Source organism: Neofelis nebulosa, chromosome 13 (assembly GCF_028018385.1).
Source record: "Neofelis nebulosa isolate mNeoNeb1 chromosome 13, mNeoNeb1.pri, whole genome shotgun sequence".
NCBI classification, from domain to species: domain Eukaryota; kingdom Metazoa; phylum Chordata; class Mammalia; order Carnivora; family Felidae; genus Neofelis; species Neofelis nebulosa.
The window spans coordinates 77185912-77203592 of record NC_080794.1 but is presented as its reverse complement, the minus strand read 5'-3'; the positions used below and the strand labels follow the sequence as shown (position 1 = coordinate 77203592).

Here is a 17681-nt window from a genome sequence, read left to right as displayed (position 1 = left end):
TTCATTGCTTTTAATATGCCATTTTTACTTGCAGCATTATTTTGAAGATTTTATGAACTTATGGGATTTGGGGTTAAAATGATAATTTAATATAAATATTGCTATCAATGTGTTCATTAGATGGCATACATTTTTAGACTTCCTTATAAAGGTTTTCCTTTAAACATTTTAGTTAAAAAAATTAAAAAAAAACGGGGCACCTGGGTGGCTCTCAGTTGGCTGAGAGCCCGACTTTGGCTCAGGTCATGATCTCGCGGTTCGTGAGTTCGAGCCCCACGTCGGGCTCTGTGCTGACAGCTCAGAGCCTGGAGCCTGCTTCGGATTCTGTGTCTCCCTCTCTCTGTGCTCCTCCCCTGCTCATGCTCTGTCTCTCCCTCTCTCTCAAAAATAAATAAACATTAAAAAATTAAAAAAAAAATTAAAAAAACACTTTCAGGTCAGTACAACCTAGATCCAGGTTTTGTGGAACCTGAAACTTTTGGAGTTTTGGAAACTCTCTTTAAGAGAAAGAATATAAATGAAGAATACAGTATTAAATGCCAGTCTTTAGAAGGGTCCTGTGCATATGAGGGGCCTTCACGCTTAAGCTTCATTGTCTTTGAAGTCAACCCACTTCTGGGGCAATAGCTGTTCAACTCTTCCATATTTTTCTAAGACATACAAAGAAACCTAGAACATCAGGCACTATGGTTAGTAGTAAAAATAGGAGTGATAACAGCTACTGCCTAAAAAGTGCTTATAAAATGAACTAGGCAAGGAAAGTCCTTTATATGTACGATCCCACCAAATCCTCAGAACCACCCTGTGACCCTGCTATTTTTTACTTTTGTTTTATTGATGAGGAAACTGAGCTCAGATAAATTTAGTAATGTGGCATAAATCAACCAACCATCAGGTGATAGATCTGGAATATGAAACCAGGTGTGAGTATCTCCAAGTTCAGAGATAATGAGGACTAATTGAACCAGAGAGCCCTTTCTTTCTTTTCTTGTTGCTTGTATGAAATCTGATTAATATCATTCATAAGTCTATTACTTCTAAATCCTTCCACAAAAGGGCATTACAAATCTTCAGTTTACTGCAAACATATCTCTGAAAGAAGAGTGAACCCTAATGTTAAAGCTGTAATACAAATACACTTTACTTACTGGCACTATAGTATAAAGCAAAATGAAGAATATCTTATTTAAATAAAACAAGGATTGTTATCTTTGCTTTATCATTATTTTGTTTATTTATTTACCTACTCATTTTATTATTTACTATTCCCTGGAGAATATATTCAACACATTTTTTTTCCTGTATATGCCTATAGCCAATTTTCTAGGCTCATTTAAAAACAAATGCAAATCAAAAAAAATTTAATGTTTATTTATTTTTAAGAATGAGAAAGAGAGTGTGGGGGTGGGACAGAGAGAAAGGAGGACACAGGATCTGAAGCAGGCTCTAAGCTGGCAGCACAGAGCCCAATGTGAGACTGGAACTCACAAACCGTGAAATCATGACCTGACCTGAAGTTGGACACTTAACCAACTGAGCCACCCAGGTAGCCCAATGCAAATTTTTTAAAAATAATGAAAGCTATGTTTTGCTCAGGGATACTAATGTATACATACCATATACATTGTTTTTACAGGAGATACTAGTTTGCCAAACTTCAGAAGCAAAACACCAAGTTGGGAGTTTGGCATGGTCTAGCTCCGTGGTTTCTCGATGCCCTGGGGAACCTGGTAGTTAGTAATGTTGAGAAACACCTTGTTGCTGCCACTTCTCTTCTTACAGGTGACTCTATTGTGATAGAACATTCAAGTCTTTAAGATGCAAGGCCTGGCAGGGGCACCTGGGTGGCTCAGTCGGTTAAGCATCTGACCACAGCTCAGGTCATGATCTCACAGTTTATGGGTTCGAGCCGTGCAGGGGGCTCTGTGCTGAGAGCTCAGAGCCTGGAGCCTGCTTCAGATTCGGTCTCCATCTCTCTGCCCCTCCCCCATTCGCACTCTGTCTCTTTCTCTCTCTCAAAAATAAATAAACATTAAAAAAAAAAAAGATGCAAGGCCTGGCAAAAAGCCTCCCACAAATCCACTGGATATCACTACGCTCTGTTTGATAAATTCTGTTGCCTCTTCAATTATATTGTTGATTTCAAGTGCTGTCTTATTTGCTTGTTTCTTAATCTGTCTTTGGCTTTGTTTACATCTTTTCAACTCTCTTCCAGTCAGTCTGCATGTAACCCTTGTGACTGGCAACCTGAAGAAGAAGATAGCTGGCACCTACTGTGGTTGCTGCAAGTTTTCCAACTTTTCTAGAACAAAAATCCCTCACAGCAGCCAGTCAGTCTACCCTTTACAACCTAAGCGGCTACTGAGTATTCTTCTACCATAGGTCCAGAACTGCAGCCAAACATTTGATCCCACCAATTGTGTCTTCCCACAAACTCAGTTAAATAGGACACTTTTTGAGACTCCTCATTGCTTTCATGCTCTTGGCGAGGGGGTTTCCGGTCGCCATGATACCTCCGAGGCCAGCTCTGAAGGTGATCCCACCCTCCCCCCTCTCCCCACTACTTTCCTCTTTTCTTTTTTCCCCATAGAAATCCCACTTTAAAGTCCAATATAAATCACAAGTAGAAAAATATAGCCTCTTGAGAAGATGCAGTTAGGGTTGTCCCTCTGACCATCTTCCAGAAACAGCATGATACTTTATGACAATGTACTGAGCACTAACTAGGTGTCAGACCCCATGCCAAGTGCATTTCGTCCTTCCAGCAACTGATAACGTGAGTGTCAATATATTCATGTAAAAGAGGAGAACCAAACATACATCTGTTTGATCGCTTCAATCTACTGTAAGAAAGACAATCGCAAAATTTTTCAAAAGCACTTTCTTCTCAACCCTAAGCCCTTAGTATTGTTGGCATCTGAATAAATTTCAACTACAAAAAGTTTGGAAACTGAAAATATGCACTGTTTAGCAATGCTGTGTCTTCAGATTTGACAAACTTATGGGAAAAACTTGCATGATAACAAAGAAACCCGTGGGGCGCCTGAGTGGCTCAGTCGGTTGAGTGACCAACTTCGGCTCAAGTCCTGATCTCACGGTTGGTGGGTTCGAGCCCCGCGTCAGGCCCTGCGCTGACAGCTCGGAGTCTGGAGCCTGTTTCGGATTCTGTGTCTCCCTCTCTCTCTCTGCCCCTCCCCCGCTCATGCTCTGTCTCTGTCTCAGAAATAAATAAACATTAAAAACAATTCTATAAAAAACAAAGAAACCCGCACAGTTTCTAGTTCTAGTGCAGGAGGGGTTGGCCACCATCATTACTTTGACAACTTTGAAACTGAAAACCAGCATAAATGTCCATGGTTGAAGTAGTTATTTTCCCCATTTAATAGCTCTGAATATTTTCAACTGTATTACGGTTGACAATGTATCACTTTGGTTAATTCCTTTGCTATTATTTGCATCTAATTTAATGGAGACAAGTCATTAAATAATACTTGTTTTTTCATACATTTGTATTTTTTACTTAAAAAAGGCAATTTCAATGTTTTCATTAGTAAGAACAGAAAAGGATGAAAAATGACTTAAGACATAGAACTTGATAAAAGTAATTTATGTAACAACCTTCCGTGGAAAACAAAATACTCGGTTTTCTTGCTAATTCTCACAAGAGCACAATTTTTATGATGAGTCCAAATTTAATAGAATAATGTTACTACTCCCTAATTTTTTAATTAAATGAAATAATTATAAACTGTACAATAAAAGTTAGCTAAACTAACAAACTAAAATCTTCCTTTAAAGTGCATTTATGAGGAAGAGAGAGCCGCTTGATAATGTGAAGAGAACAGGATGTGTATATTTACAATATTCGTGGCTCAGAGTTGCTGCTGACAAGAAAAAAACTGTAGTGGTACATATTCTACTGTAACCAAGGGAACAGTCAGTGGATGAATGGTCAAAAAAATGGGACACTCATTTGCTCCTTGGAATGAGAAAGTGTAATTAAAGGACATAAAAATTGCACAGTAGCTTGCAATAGGGCCTTGATATCCTGTCTTCCTAATTCTAATAGTAATGTAGATAAGCGTATCTTATCAAGTCATAAAATAGTAAATCCTAAAGCAAGAAAGATAAAGGGGTTCCCAGCATCTCCAGAAAAACACGGTATAATGTTAATACTAGCCAAAGTGCTTGCTATTTATCAACTATTAGCTATGATTTATATGTATATACATGTTCTCATAACACTTAGAAACACAGATATTATTCTCCTGTTACATATGAAGACAAATGAGGCTAAAAGAGAACAGGCGATTTATTTAAGTCATGGAGCCAAAATTGGCAGAGGTGGGATGAAAATCATAGGCTTTGCAGAAAAGGAATAAGAAACATTTTGATATTCAAAATAGCGATCAAACAATTATTAACCATGTACCTTTAGCATTTTTACTGGCACTTAGAACTTTTTGGTTAAGAAGAGAAAAACAAAATCATTACAATATCCACAAGAATGTTTAAGCCACTCAATGTCAAAACTACAATGACTTGAAAGGGTGGTTCTGGGATTAGGTACCAAGATAACAAAATTCTTAGAAAGTGAGTCTGATGTGCAGCCAGGACTGAGATCCTCTGTGACATACTAAGTGAAACTGGCCAATAAGAACACGAATTAAATGATAAGAAGATCAGAGTAGGGTGAAATATCAAGGGACAAAAAATATGGAGGAGTAATGATAATGATACAGGCCTTGAAAGATAGGGCTGGTTGGTAGGTGAAAGAACAGATGAAGAAAACTGTAGGGCAGAGAACATGATGAAGAAAAGCATAGGTGCAAGAATGGGCCTGGTGCAATGAAAGGAAAAGTAGTTAGGAGATCTAATTGGTGAGGGTAATAAGGAGAGCTAGTAAAAAATAACTTGTATTTGATGTGGTAGCCAATAGGCGGCTCTCATAAGCTTAAAAATCAGTGGGAGGGAACGGAGAAGGGGGTGCTCTATCATAATAAGTCTGCTCATGACATGTGGCATCAGTAAAACGGGGAACAAGCAAGGTAGATGACTACAGAGTTCCAACCCTTAAGACTAGATTAATAACAACATTGACAAAAATGGAGCTGTTGAAAAGGAGAGTCAGTGGGGGGGGGAAGATAATGGTGCTTATTTCATGTTCACTGAATGATTCAATGAATGATGAGTCTGTCTGGGACTTGCTCAGTTATGAAGAAAATTGTACTGTAGTGATTTAAGACTACAGAGCTGGAGCAAAGGTATGGTAAGGTACAAAGTGCCTATGTTTAATAAATAAATGAGTGAGAACAGTTAGAAGGGATTTACTGAAGCACTGAGAAGTGATAAACTCTCGAGACACTATGAGTCATAAGATAAAGCAGTGGGTCATAAAACCTTCATAATAATTATCCTAAGCCCTTGCAATTGTGAAAAGCTTCACAATCTAAAAAAAAAAATAATTGCTCAGTGATGTAGAGAGAGCAAATGTTATTACCCATAATTTTCATACAAGTAAATTGCAGCTCAGAGTTTATGTGACTTCCCCAAGGTAATACCACTAGTAATTAGGAAAACCTGCACTCAAGTCCAAGTGTTTTGACTCCAAATTTTGTTCATTAATTAAGGCCAATTTACATAATTCTAGAGAAGATTCAGTCCATGAAGTCATAATGGTCTGAAGAAAGGATTTGTAAAACTTAGATATTTTAATGAAGAAAAATAAGGGCACATAACATTTTTTCCCCAATGATTCTAGATTTCATATATTCACTCTCTTTCTCTCAATAATGGAAAATCAAACTTACCTTCATCACTGCAGCATACAACGCCAGGGATTCATTATAGCAAAGTTCTATTAAAATGTGACTTAATATGGGAGCTTAAACTATGAGGTAGTAGCTTTCACCATCAGATTTCAAAGAGCAAAATGTTTAGAGTATTGGCAAGGCTGTAGGAAAGAGTCACTGTCATAATTGTTGGTGGGAGTCGCAGATAGTATAACACACGAGAGCAGTGTTTTTAACAAAGAACATTTGCAATGTCTGGAAACATTTTGGGTTGTCACATCTAATGGCAAGTGATGGTTAGAGGCTGGAGATGTTGCTCAACAGTGTACAATGCACAGCCCTCCACAACAAAGAATTATCAGGCTCAAAATGTCAACAGTGCTGAGGCTGAGATACCCTGCTGTATAAAGATCAACTTGGCAATCTTTGCCAAAATTATAAATGTATATTCCTCTTGGCCTAGAAATTTTACTTCTACTATTTTTTCCTACATATACTTATACCTGTGCCAATCCATTCATTCAACAAATATTCATTGAATGCTTCCTCTAGGAACTAGGATTATATTAGGGAACAAACCCAAGAAAAGTCTTTGCTTTTTGGAGCTAGCGTGCTCATGCAGGGTGGGTGTGGGAATTGAAGATGAAACAAGTAAGGAAAACACATAGCATCTTCGAGGATGATAAGATCTTTAGGGGAGGCAAAGGAAGGTTAATAAGACCTGCACAATAATATTTACTGCAACATGGTTTCAAATAGCTTAATATTAGGAAAAGCCTAATTGTACATTAGTGGGGGACTAGTTAAATAAATTATGGTGCTATGGAACACTATGCAGCCATTAAAAAAGTAGTTCCATCAGCATTAATATGTAATTATCTAGCAAAGTGAAGAACACTGCATCTATAAAGAAGGGAGCCCTGATATTAGCACCTGTATGAAATATCTCTATAAAGAAATACAAAAATCCTGGGGCGCCTGGGTGGCTCCATCAGTTAAGCGCCTGACTTTGGCTCAGGTCACGATCTCACCATTTGTGAGTTCGAGCCCCCTCTGACAGCTCAGAGCCTGGAGCCTGCTTCAGATTCTGTATCTCCATCTCTCTGCCCCTGCCCCGCTCACACTGTGCCTCTCTCTCAAAAATAAAATAAAGACATTAAAAAAATTTTAAGAAATACAAAAATCCTGAAAATACTTGTTACCTATAGGATGATGAATAGGTAGGTAGTTAGGGGATCAAGGTGGGAGAATGGTTTAATTCTTTTTACTATATCCTCTTCTGTATCTTTTGATTTTTGAATACGAATGCTATATAAGAGGCATTTAATACCTAGCAAAATAATTCAAATTTTTTTCTAAAAGTATCTTTATGCTATAGAAGGTTTAAAAAATATACAAACTTATGTATATGTGTATATATAAATAGAGAGAGAGATAGAGATTCATGCATATATTAACTATCCTTCCATACACACACACACACACACACACACACACACACACTCTACACACGAGTGCATTTTCTTAATTTATTAAAAATACAACATGAATCAAAGGTTTACTTAGAAATCACCTTTGTCCTGGATAAGGGTGGGAAAAGAGTCCCTGAATCCTTTCCTGCCTAGCATATAAAATTCACAAGCACGGGAATCTTGTCTGTTTTTTTCCGTGTTGAATAACTAGTGCCTAGAACAATGCCTGGCATAGATGGAAATCAAATGTTTGCTGACATAATGAATAAATGAATGAATAAATAGCCTTACTTTACGCCTACTTTTTTCATCAACTGATAGACTCCTAATACCTTTCTCTGCTTTCAGTCTTTTTCTTTCAATTTATTCCCCATAACACCACCAGAGGGATTTATCCAGAATACAAATTTGTTGTGCTTTAAAATCTTCTCCAGTTCGCCACTGCCACAGGAGTAAGACTCTCTGTAACATCCACTGCTCCCTTCCCTGCCTCTCACCATCTTTCTTGGAGTCCATTTGCAGCTAGGCTAACTATTCCCTGCTCCCACTTGACTACTTTCTGGAATGTTCTCTCTCCTGTAGGAGAACTCTTACTTTTTTCTTTCCCCCAAGCTCTTGTCTCAAATATTGAGACAATTTTGAAAGAAGAACAAGATTAGTTCTCATTGAGACAATTACTCCACTTCTCCTATAATCATAATTAGTTTCTCCTTTCTCTCTGTTCCCACAGAATATGTACATCCCTATATTTTTAAGTCACACAGTCAAGTGTCTATCTCTCCCTCAACAGACAATGAGTGCCTAAGGGGTGAGGCCTAAATTTTATCCATCCTTGCATAGGCAACCTTACCATAACGGCAGGCCTATGATAATTGTTCAATAAGGATTCTTTAATAATTAATGAACACATTAATTATTGGATAAATCTTAACCTTTGATGCAAACTGCATACAGTAATAGGTTTAAAACATATCCACAAAGCAAAACAAAATAACCTTAATAAGAATTAGAGTACATTGTATTTATTACATTATAATTTTTGTGATAACATGTACAAATTATTTACACTCTCACAATCTACCTGAAATTTTATCCAATTTTATACAAATGCTATAGAAAATAAAGAGCATATTTTAATATAATCCCTATATAATTTAAGCATTAATGTTTCTATAGACCTAATTTTTATTTAAGTTCAGAAGGACTATTTTGAGAATTTGAACAAAAGCGGGTAAAGATACTTAAAAATTTTTTTTAAATGTTTATTTATTATTAAGAGACAGAGAGAGACAGAGCATGAGCATGGGAGGGGCAGAGAGAGAAGGAGACACAAAATCCGAAGCAGGCTCCAGGCTCTGAGGTGTCAGCACAGAGCCTGACGTGGGGCTCAAACTCACAAACTGCAAGATCATGACCTGAGCTGATGTCGGACGCTTAAATGACTGACCCACCCAGGTGCCCCAAAAGTGGTTAAAGGTATTTAAACACAATTTGAAAATTATAAGCTTATGGATATTTCCAAAAGATGGCAAGATAGAAAAATCCTGAACGCACCTCCTCCCACAGACACATCAAATCTCTGCTACAAATAGATCAATTACCTCTGAAAAAGATCTGAAACTAGATGAATGGCTTCTTCAACAACAAAGGATAAAAGACCACACCAACAAGGGAGGAGAGGCAGAGACACAATCTCACCACTTCTTTCTACTCCCCTGCATCTCACCAGCCCCCCCACTTCTCCCAGAGGAGTGAGGGGTGGCTGCCCTACAACAGGAACCCCAACTGCTGTGATCTGCACTGGAGAGACAAGCCCCCAAAACTTCTGGCTTAGAAAACCATCAGGGCTGACGTCCAAGGGACCCAAAATATGATCGGAAACTGAAATCTCCCAAGACCCAGGGATTTAATAAGCACCTAGACTAGGGATGCCTGGGTGGCTCAGTCGGTTAAGTATCTGACTGTTGATCTGGGCTCAAGTCATGATCATGGCTCATGAGTTCAAGCACTGCCATCAGGCTCTGCACTGACAGTATGGAACCTGCTTGGGATTCTCTCTCTCTCTCTCTCTCTCTCTCTCTCTCTCTCTCTCTCTCTCTCCCTCTCCCTCTCTCTCCCCTTACCCCACTTGTGCTCTCTGTCAAACAAAATAAATGAAAACTTAAAAAGTAAAACAATTAAAATCAAAAGCACCTACACTAAATATGCAGATTCATCTGCCAATTTAAAAGAATATGTAGGAAGGACAGGGGACAGTTGAATCTCTCCCTGGAGTTGGAAGGGCTGAGAGACAACATTTTTTAACTCTCCTACCCTACTGAGGGGTAGCAGAGTGGGCAAGCTCAGACCTGACCCGCCTTGCTAAGGCAAGTGCGGGTGAGAGGTCATGGCACTATTCATTCTGCTGCCTTGCTGAAGCACTCCCTTACTCCTGGCTGGGGCTGGCAAGTGCCAATGGTTGCAGCACTCTCCTGCTTCCGAGATGAAACTGGTGACCGTGGGCACTTGTGACACTTCTCCACTCCCTGGCTGGGGTTGCTAGCAAGAGCAGTCAGGGCATTCTCCCACTCCCAGCCTAAAGCCAGCACCACACACTGACAAGACACTCTCCCACTGCACTACGGAAGCCCCCCTGTGCCCGGAGTCAAGACATTTTCCCACTGCCTTTCTATAGCTGCTGAGTGGGCCCCACCCCTTATAGATTTCAGCTGCCTCACTAAAACCAGTGGGTGCTCACAATCCATACAGGGGATGCCTTTCGATCACCTAGGCCTGGTGGCTAAGGTGCTGGTGTTCTTGAGCTCCACAGGGATGTAACAGTTGAAAGAGAGTTCTTGGCATGCACCCCCCTCCCCACCCCGGCACTGCACAGGTTAACAGGCTGAAACACAACCACAGTCTTCTTGTGAAAAAAGGCCTATTTACTTAGTCTGGAGCTTCAGCCTAAGGGACAGGCTTCATGTTTTCCACCCATCTAGAGGCTAAGGGAGGTGCTTAGTGAGAACATAAACAGAGAGACATCATCCTTAAACATCCCACTGGCCTCATTACAGCTTGACAAAACCTCCCCCAAAAGGAGCTGATACATTCTTCTGGAGGCCAGAATTTTTCAACGGTCACCCAGAAGAGACTTCCAGATCTCCTGGTCTGCAGACCAGCAGGGATTAAAATTGCAGCCCACAGGACTATATATATTTGCATACTTTAAAAGCTGCTGCCTGAGTGTCTGGTTTTCATCAGCCTGAAACTAGATGCTAATTGAGATTCCTCCCCATGGAAGGACGGACAGGTCTTAGCACACCCTCGACAAGAAGAACATATCAAGAATAAATTAGGCAGTTTAGACAATCACAAAGTTTCAAGAGACAACCACGAGCGAAAACAAGGTTGAACCACAAGGTTTATCACCTGCACAAGGCTACTCCTTGAAGACTGAGAGGTAGCTATTTCAACTAATACATAAAAACAAATACAGAGTCCAGAAAAATGAGGAAACAGGAGTATTTTCCAAACAAAATAATAAGACAAAATCTCAGAAGAAGGCTTTAATCATATTGAGATAAATAACCTACCTGATAAAGAATTCAAAGTAATGGTCATAATGATGCTCACTGAACTCAAGAGAAGAATGGGTGAATATAGTAAAAACTTCAACAAAGAGCCAGAAAATATAAGTACCAAAAAGAACTCACAAAGCTGAATAATACAATAACTGAACTGAAAAATATATCCAGTAGACTGGATGAAGCAGAATAGATCAGCAAGCTGGAAGACAAAGCAATGGAACCTACTTAGACAAAGCAGCAAAAAGAAAAATAATTTTTAAAAATGAAGGTAAGTTATGGCACCTATGGAACAACAAGTAGAATAATGTTCATGTTATAGGTGTCCCAGAAGGGGAAAAAGAGTAAAAGGGGCAGGCAACTTATTTGAAGAAATAATGGCTGAAAATGTCTCCAGTCCAGAGAAGGAAACAGATATCTGGGTACAGGAAGCTGAGAGAGTTAAAAATAAGGTAAACCTAGAGATTCACACCAAGACACATTATAATTAAAATAGTAAAAGTTAAAAAGAGAATCTTAAAAGCAGCAAAAGGAAAATAAATTGTTACATACAAGGGAAACCCCATAAGACTACCAGCAGATTTCTCAGAATAAACTTTACAGTCCAGAAGAGAGTGGCATGACAAATGCAAAAGTACTGAAAAGTAAAAAACTTTGAAACAAGACTATGGTATCCATAAGGTTATCATGTGTAATTAAAAAGAAGAAAAAGAGTTTTCTAAACAAGCAAAAGTTTATCACTAGTAAACCAACCTCTTACTTCTTGTAAGAACAGTAAAGATGTATCTTTCAGCTGTAAAGAAATGGCACTTCTTAATAATAAGAAAACATAGAAAAGAAATAATCTCACTGAAAAAGGTAAATTTACAGTAAAGGTAGTGGATAGATTATTTATAAATGTACTATAATGATTAAAAGACAAAAGTAGTAAAATTAAATAAAACCATAATGATTAGCTAAGGAATACATAAAATAAAAATATCTAAACTGTGAGATCAAAAACATAAAATGTTAGGGGGTATTTGGAATGTGCTCGACTTTAAGTTGCTATTAACTAAAAATAGACTGTTATAAACATAGCATGATATATGTAAACATCACAGTACCAGAAAGCAAAAACTTATAGTAAATACAGAAGAAAATGAGAAAGGAATCTAAACATAACAATAAAGAGAGTCATCAAACTACAGGGAAGAGAAAAAAAAGAAGAAGAAAGAAACAGAGAGGAACTAAAAAAAAAATCCCAGAAAACAATCAACAAAATGGCAGTAAGTATATTCCAATCAATAATCTCCTTAAATGTATAGGGTATTAATGCTCCAATCAAAAGGTATAGAGTGGCTAAATGGATAAAAAATACAATACACATCCATATGCTACTTACAAGAGACTCACTTTAGAAGAACACACACAAACTGAGAGTGAAGGGATGAAAAAAGCTATTCCATGCAAATGGAAACATAAACAAAGCTGGTGTTGCTATATTCATATCAATAAAATAGACCTTAAAATAAACACTTTAATAAAAGACAAAGAGGGGCACTATATAATAATAATGGGGTCAATCCAGCAAGACATAATATCTATAAGTAGGTATGCACCCAATATAGGAATACCAAATTACACAAAGCAAATATTAATAGATGTAAAGGGAGAAATTAAGAGCACTATAATAATATTAGGGGACTTTAGCACCTCACTTACATCTGGATAAATCATTCATCCAGAAAATCAATAAGGAAACACCAGCCTTAAGCAATACATTAGACCAGATGAAGTTAGTAGATATATATAGAACATTCCACCCCAAAACAGCACAATACACATTCTTCTCAAGTGCACATGAAACATTCTCCAGGGTAGATCACATTTAGGCAACAAAACAAGTAAGTCTCAATAAATTTAAGAAGACCGAAATCACATCAAACATCTTTTCCAACCACAACAGTATAAAATTAGAAAACAATTACAAGAAAAAACACATGAAATAATGACAAATATGTGGAGATCAAATAACATGTTACTGTGTTGCACATGTTACTGTGCAACTCTAGGGTCAAAAAAATCAAAGGAAAACATTTAAAATAATCTAGAGACAAAAGAAAACACAAACACAACATACCAAAATCTATGGAATGCACCAAACACGGTTCTAAGAGGAAAGTTGATAGCAACACAGGCCTGCCTCAAGAAACAAGAGAGATATCAAATAAACAATTTAACTTTTATGCCTAAAGGAACTAGAAAAAGAAGAATAAGTCCAAAGTGAATAGAAGAAAGGAAATAATAAAGATCAAGAGCAAACAAATGAAATAGAGACTAAAAAGATGATAGAAAAGATCAACAAAACTAAGAGCTGGCTGTTTTAAAAGATAAACAAAATTGACAAACTTTTATCTAGTCTCACCAAAAAAAGAGGGTTCAAATAAATAAAATCAGAAATTAAAGAGTAGAAGATACAACTGATACCACAAAAATACAAAAGATTATAAGAGAATACCATGAACAATTTTATACAGTAACAATTTGGACAACCTAGAAGAAATGGATAAATTTCTAGAAACATAATCTTCCAATACTAAATCATGAAGAAGGAAAAGATCTGAATAGGTTGATTACTAATAAAAAAAATTGAATCACTAATCAAAAACCTCCCAACAAATGGAAGTCCAGGACCAGATGGCCTCACTGGTGAACCTTACCAGACATTCAAAAAGATTTAATACCTATCATTTTCAAACCCTTCCTAATAATTGAAGAGAAGGGAATGCTTCCCAACTCATTTTACAAGGCCAGCAATTCCTTGATGTCAAATACAGACAGGGACACCAACAAACAAATAAACAAACAAAACAAAACAAACAAAAAAACCCTATAGGCTCATATCCTTGATGAACATACATGTAAAATTCCTCAACAAAATATTAGCAAACTGAAATCATCAACACATTAAAAGGATATACACCATAATCAAGTGAGATTTATTCCAGGGATGTAAGGATAATTCAACATCTTCAAATCTATCAACCTGATATACCACACTAACAAAATGAAAAATAAAAATTACGTGATCATCTCAATAGACATTTGAAAAGAAAGCATTTGACAAAATTCAACATACATTTATGATTTAAAACAATAACGAAGTGGGTATAGAGGTAATGTACCTCAACATAACAAAACCATCTATGACAAACCCACAGCTGATATTATACTCAACAGTGAAAAGCTGTAAGCTTTTCCTCTAAAATCAGGAACAAGACTAGGGTGCACACTTTCACCACTTTTATTCAACATAGTATCTTAAGTCCCAACCAGAGCAATCAGTTAAAAAAAAAAGGCATCCAAATTTAAAGGAAGAAGAAAAATGTCCCCTTTTTTGCAAATGACATGATTCTATGAATACAAAATCATAAAGATTCCATCAAAATTATTAGAATTAATAATAAATTCAGTAAAGCTCCAGAATACAAAATTGTTATGCAAAAGTCTGTGGTGTTTCTATACACTAATATGAACTATCAGAAAGAGAAATCAAGAAAACAATCTGGTAAATAATCACATGAAAGAGAAAAATACCTAGGAATAAAAGGCCAAAGAGATAAAAGATCTGGACACTGAAAACTATGACATTAATGAAAGAAATTGAAGATGACACAAATAAGTGGAAAGATATTGTAAGCTAATTGATTATAAGGATCAATATTGCTAAAATATCCAAACTACCCAAAGCAATCTACAGATTCAATGGAATTCCTGTCAAAATTCCAATGGCATTTCTCACAGAACTAGAAAAAATAATTCTAAAATTTATATAAAACCACCAAAGACCCTGAATGGCCAAAAACATCTTGAGAAAGAAGAACAAAGCTGTACGTATCACAATTCCTGATTTGAAACAGTATTACAAAGTTATAGTAATCAAGACAGTATGGTATTATCATAAAAACAGACATATAGATTAATGGGACAGAATAAAGAATCCAGAAATAAACCCACACATATATCATCAATATATGTCAAAAGAGCCAAGAATATATAATGAGGAAAGGGTACTATTTTCAATAAATAGTACTTGGAAAACTGGAGAGGTACATACAAATGAATGAAACTGGACACCGTCTTACACCATATATAAAAATAAACTCAAAATGGGTTAAATCCTTGAATGTAAGGCCTAAAACCATAAAACTCCTAGAAAAAAAACATAGGAGGTAAGTTCCTTGACAATGGTGTTAGCAGTGTTTTTTTAGATATGACTTCAAAGGCAAGGGAAACAAAAGCAAAAATAAACAAATGAGAGTACATCAAACTAAAAAGCTTCTGTGGAATGAAAGAAACCATCAACAAAATGAAAAGGCAAGTTACTGATGAGAGAGGATTTTTGGAAAGCATGTATCCAGCAAGGAGTTAATATATCCAAAATGTATAAGGAACTCCTACAGTTCAATAACAAAAAAAAAACCAAACAATCCAACTTAAAAATGGACAGAGGACTGAAAAAGACATTTTTTCCAAAGACATACAGATAGCCAACAGGCACATGAAAAGATGTTCAACAACACTAATCACCAGGGAAATGAAAATCAAAACCACAATGAGGTATCATTTTATGCCTGTCAGAATGGCTATAGTTAAAAAAAAAAAAAGTGTTGGCGATAATACAGAGAAAAGGAAATCCTTGTACACTGTGGTGAGAATGTAAATTTGAGCAGCCAGTATGGAAAACAGTTTCTCAAAAAAAATTAAAAATAGAACTAGTATATGATCCAGCAATTCTACTAATGGGTGTCTGTCTGAATAAAACAAAGCCACTAAATCAAAAAGATGTATGTACCTTAATGTTCACTGCATCATTAGTTACAATAGCCAAGGTATGGAAACAGCCCAAGTGTCCATCAATGGATAAATGGATAAAGAAACTGCCATAGTTTATCTATCTATCTAGATAGATAGAGAGGTAGATAGATATAATATAGATATATAGATATAGATAGATACACATGTATAGATACAGATATAATTCATACACACACACACACACACACACACACATATATATGCAATTCTTATCCAAAGTCCAATGGAATTTCTCAAAGAACTAGAACAAATAATTCTAAAATTTATATAAAACCATGAAAGACCCCAAATGGCCAAAACATTCTCAAGAAAGAAGAACAAACTTGGAAGTATCCCACTCCCTGATTTCATATATATACAAACATATATATGTATGTATTCATATATAACTTAACACTTAACTAATATAAACCTAGAGGGTTTTATGCTATTAAATAAGTCAGATAAAGGCTAATTCTGCATGATTTCATTTCACTTATATGTGGAATCTGAAAAACTAAAGAAATAAATAAACAAAACAAAATAAGACCCAGACTCATAAAGAATGAGAACAGATTGGTGGTTGTGAGATGGAGTGGGTTTGTGGGGATGAAATGAGTGAAAGTAATCAAGAAGTACAAACTTCCAGTTATAAAATATATAGGTCACGGAGATATACAACATGGGGAATATAGTCTATAGTATTATAACAGTTTTGTGTAGTGACAGATGATAAGTAGACTTATTGTGGTGATCATTTCACAATGTATACAAATGTCAAATCACTATGCTGTACACCTGTAATAATATTGTATATAAATTATATCTCAAAGCAGTAAAATGGAAGTAGTAAAATATTAGTGTACAGTTTTAAAAAACTGAACATTGATGTAAATACCACCCAATTCAAGAAATAGAACATTGCCAGGATCCCAGAAGATCTCATGTGTCCTTTCCCATCTTAACCTCTTCCCCTTTTTGTTTTTTTAATTTTTTTTAACGTTTATTTATTTTTGAGACAGAGAGAGACAGAGCATGAACGGGGGAGGGGCAGAGAGAGAGGGAGACACAGAATCGGAAGCAGGCTCCAGGCTCTGAGCCATCAGCCCAGAGCCCGATGCGGGGCTCGAACTCACGGACTGGGAGATCGTGACCTGAGCTGAAGTCTGATGCTTAACCGACTGAGCCACCCAGGCGCCCCCCTCTTCCCCTTTTTGATGAGAACACTATCTACTTAGGGAAACAGTTTCTTGCTTTTCTTCATATAATTTTTATAGTTCATTCATTTTCATTGTTATAAAATATTCTACCAAATGTTTACACAGGAATATATCCATTCCACTGTTCATAGGTATTTGGGTTGTTTGAATCACTTCCTGTTTAGGACTATTATAAATGAGGCAGTTATGAACATCTCCCTGTGCATATGAGCACTCATTTCCCTAAATGAAAGTTTCCCAAAATTTGTTAAATTTTTCCAGATCATTCTTTGATGTAGGTGAGGAGGGGACTGTCTTATGTGTTGCAGGATGTTTAACAGCATCCATGGCTTTCACTCACTAGATGCCAGTGGCATGCTCACCATTGTGAAAGCCAAGAATGTCTCCAGATGTTCCCAAATGTTACTTAAGAGGCAAAATTGTCCCAGTTAAGAATCACCATTCCAAGGTAAATAATGAGGAGCAGAATTGCTGGTTTGTGTATTTTTAGATTTGCTACATAGGGCCAAACTGTTCTCCAAAGTACTTGCAGCAGAAGTAACATCAAGGATTTAGCATAATAAGGAGTTCCAAGTATTGGTCCCTTGTAAGACACGGTCTCTCTAGCAAGAATTAAGCTGATAAAAATGGACAGTGTCAACTTTTTTGAAACTCTGGAATCTAATCGAAAACTGTGTCTATCAAGGAGTGCTTAATAAAGAAAGAAGCCATTGAATTTTGGTAAGAAGCATTGTATGGTTTTTGGTTACCTGACTAGCATTCTCTACTCCTGTGGACAATGGCCGGTGTTCCTGG

General features: G+C 36.8%; 1 protein-coding gene and 1 pseudogene across 4 annotated transcripts in view; both read right to left on the bottom strand.

Moving 5' to 3' along the window:
* ATRNL1 (attractin like 1) overlaps window positions 1-17681 on the bottom strand; it is a 789076-nt gene that overhangs the window by 197874 nt on the left and 573521 nt on the right. The gene's annotated exons all lie outside the window — the stretch shown is intronic.
* LOC131493653 (FUN14 domain-containing protein 1-like) lies at window positions 1695-10864 on the bottom strand (annotated as a pseudogene).